The sequence below is a fragment of the Helianthus annuus genome, chromosome 6, assembly GCF_002127325.2.
Source record: "Helianthus annuus cultivar XRQ/B chromosome 6, HanXRQr2.0-SUNRISE, whole genome shotgun sequence".
Taxonomy (NCBI): Eukaryota; Viridiplantae; Streptophyta; class Magnoliopsida; order Asterales; family Asteraceae; genus Helianthus; species Helianthus annuus.
The window spans coordinates 96,935,262-96,939,070 of record NC_035438.2 but is presented as its reverse complement, the minus strand read 5'-3'; the positions used below and the strand labels follow the sequence as shown (position 1 = coordinate 96,939,070).

General features: G+C 37.8%; 1 long non-coding RNA gene across 1 annotated transcript; it reads right to left on the bottom strand.

Annotated features, from left to right (window-relative positions):
* Positions 1-666: 666 nt before the first annotated feature.
* LOC118479865 lies at positions 667-2,171 on the bottom strand. Its single transcript, XR_004861103.1, has 3 exons — positions 1,468-2,171; positions 1,205-1,393; positions 667-715 (listed from the first exon to the last, which is right to left on the bottom strand). It is a non-coding gene; the product is annotated as an uncharacterized LOC118479865 (long non-coding RNA).
* Between the last annotated feature and the right edge of the window lie 1,638 nt (positions 2,172-3,809).

The following is a 3,809-nucleotide window of genomic DNA, read 5'->3' as shown; positions in this document are numbered from 1 at the left end:
TGACAATAGATTTAAGAAATAAGTTGATTTCATTCATAACAAAATGTTACAATATGTGGAACTTGAAAATACAACATGTTCAATACCAAAAAAAAATACAACGAACAAATACAAAATTGATACAACATATTAGAAGTTAAGACATCTAAGTGTGTATCTATGCATCATCACTACTTTAATTTCAAAGCATCGTCATCCTCAACCTGTGACATGTTTAAAATAAAGTTCAATGCAAAAGCAAAGGCAAGTATACAAGTTTGCATACATACATACCATAAAAAGAATGAGTTTAAACAATTCCACATGGCAAGCTATTGATCAAAGATAAACAATAAAATCGGCATGTGTTTGACTAATCAACCCAATGATGAAACGCAATAAGCTCATGACATAACCTCGAGAATACGGGTGGTGCGTTAATCCTATAACGCTATATATGTCAAGGATAGGATCGTACGAAGTTAATGATAAGTCTAACACAAAACGTATAACCCCAAGTTTAATGTATCAAGTAATCAAGTATGCAAGCATGTATAAGGAATGTTTGTGCATTTACGAATAAAGTTTAAATGTAACTTTCATAGATAAACATGTTACACTCCAAAAGTGGTAAACGAAAATGGGGTTCAAGTATACTCACAAAATTGCTAAGTCTTCCGATTATCCAAGTGTTGACGAGTGTATGATATTAGGAGGATGGAACACCGAGGTCACCCTATATGGGCACACGATGGTGTATGAGTAATCAGATTTATGACGGGGGATTTGAATTGGAATTTAGAGTATATCTTGTTGATATATACGTGTATATATATATTTTTTACATAGTTTATGTAAAATTTCCAAACTAAATCCATCAAGAGTATTATAGAAGTGTTGTCAAAGATAAATATACATTTATATTTATTGTTATAAAAATTATTTGAATCCGATACGTTTTCATTAGTGGTTTGACTATAAAGTGTGTGTGTATATATATATATATATATATATATATATAACGAAAATCGGTAGAGTTTCCTCTATTTTTGGAACGATCCCGACAATGCAAGTTGTCGATGTTTTTTCCAAAATTCAACAATCAACGAAACAATGAGTATTTATATATATTTCCATTATGTTTACAAATTATATAAAGTTCGGTTCCGCGATTAAAACAATAAATAAATACGAAAAAATATAATTAATATACGCGTTATTATACCGAGTCGTGTGTTGACTGAGTTTGATCAGTTGACTAATGTTGACCGAGTCGAACCGGGTTGAACCGAGTTGCACTAAGACCCGCACTTGAGCCGTGACCTAAACTGAACTGAATCACCACTCGAGCCAGAGTCACCACCACTGCCGTCGGAAATTCCGACGCCTTCCGCAGTCCACCATCGTACCAAGCCTGCAACGAATCAAACAAAACCGACTAAATTGAAACTGACCAGAGACTGAACCGAATAAACTTAAAACCCATACCTGAACAGAGACAACTGAACCTGATGTTAACCAGGGTTGACTGTAGTCAACTGGGACTCGAACCAAAACAAAATAAGACCAGAGCCCTGAACCGAGATGAATCTAAAACCCGAACTGAAAACTGAAAAGAGTAAACATGTTGAGTTTTTGCCTGAACCTGTTCGGTAAATCTGTCAGAGAACATTCACAGGCCGCCGCCACCGCTGTCGCACCCACTGCCGTCGCGGCTCCGCCGCCAGCGGCCGTCGCTCACGGCGCTGTCGCGGTCAAAAGTCCTCATCGGACCACCTCCTCCTCGTCTTTCTCTCTCTTGCTGCGTCATCGTGCCATCTTCTTACTCTCTCCGTCTTGTCTTCACTCCACCACCGGACGGCGGTGGTGGTGGCCGTTCGTCAGTCAAAGGGAGGAGGGGGTGTAAGAAAGGAGGGGTGTCGGTGTGTGTGGTGTTTGCCAGAGATCGAACGGCCGGGGAAACATGGTCGGCCGATCACAATAGAGGCAAGGGGGTGTGGAAGACAAAGTTTCTTCTTGATTTTTATGTGTGTGCTTGTTGCCTGTACGTATAACCGAGAGATGGAGGGGAAGTTTTGGGAGATGATGTTGTTTCATGTGTGTGTATTTGAAAAGAAAACATGGTTCTTGTATGTGGGTGTGTAGAGATAAGATGCAGAGGACACAATGGGAGGGAACATGATGATTATGAGCGGCTGATACAAATGGGGAAGATAGGGTTTACTACCCTTTTATACCTAGGTCAATTTTGTGTTAAATGGGCTTGAGGGTTCGGGCCCAAAGGCCCGTTTCTTTTGCTTTTTTAGCGACCCGGTCGCATCTACGAGATCCGTTTTCAAACCCAAGCATTGTAAAATGTTGCAGGATAATATTTTAAGGTCGAGATACGTAGAATGACTGCGGAAATCGTTGTGTGATGCGTTCATTCGTCGTTTGTGGTAAAATCGCGTAAAATGATTCGGTTGTCGTTTCTAATCAATTTTTCGAACCGATTTCGACTGTGATTCCGAAAATAGAGAAACGAACACGTATTTTCTAAAAACCTAGAAATACGGAAATACGAGGCGTTACAGTCTCCCCTCCTTTAGGAAATTTCGTCCCAAAATTTATTCAGAAGGAAGACTTGAAAGGGTTTTGGCAAACAGATGTATATTGTTTAAAATTCAGGCTTTGAAGTTTGAGACATTTTGAAAAGTATGAAATTTGAAGAACGAAAAGATAGGTTGTAAAAGGAGTTTGTTTGGCTGGAAATGAATCGAGATATTAAGCATAAGTAAAAATGTGGACGTGTGTATAGGCAAAGTGAATTTAAACAGTTTTGAATAAAACAAATTGGACATGTATACATAAAATGTGTCGTGTTAAGAAGAAAATTTTGTACAAAACGGTTTGTATTTTGATGAAAAGTGTGGTAGTTTGTATTGAAAGTTTAAGAATAGTACTAAATCGCATATTTGTAGAAAATTGTTTATTGGTGAGAAACGAGAAAGTTGTGTATTTTAAATAAACGGGTTGGAGGTAAAGGCCAAATAAGCGTATTTGTACATAAACAAGAATGGAAGATAGTTTTAAAAGGAGGTATTTTAGGATTTGAACGTTTAAACCAATTGATTATAAATGAGATATACATAAAAGACAGAGAATAACTGGGAATAACGGAGGTACGAGAGTGAACGATCGATCTAACAAACGAATACAAGTATAAGTGTGGCATGTGTATTGGATAAACGAAAAACGTGTGTTAGGAATGAGGTCTCGTCATGGATAATCGGATATCGCACGTTTAGCAATGCGTTTGTGAGTTGTTAAAGTTTGAATTGGGTCTAAAAGGTCTGAAACACCGAATTTCTCATGGCACGTTTTACAAAAATTTGGCAACATAGTGAAAACACTTATATATAAGAAGTACCAGCGGCGTATCCACCATGTTTTAACCATGTTACGTCGGTCTCGTATTCGGTGTCATGTTACATTCCACATCTTACCACACATAGTAGTACACTCTATGATTCTCGTGCGCCTTTCACTATAATCCCGTGTGCACCCGTGATTATTTTGATCGTTGCATGGTCCGCATAGCTTGTACTAGTTGTGCATGAATCAGGGTATACATAAATTTGGAAAATAAGGATGTGTACGTATAAGAATGTAGTATATAAGCATGTTCATGTGTAAATATGTATGTGACCCATGTAAGCGAATCCCTCAGGTTACACGCTTGCTTTTAGGTACGAATGTATGAATACAAGTATGAATATGATTATAAGTATAAGTATGAACACAAGTATGAGGATGCGTATGAGTATAAGTGTGAAAATAAAATGTATGAG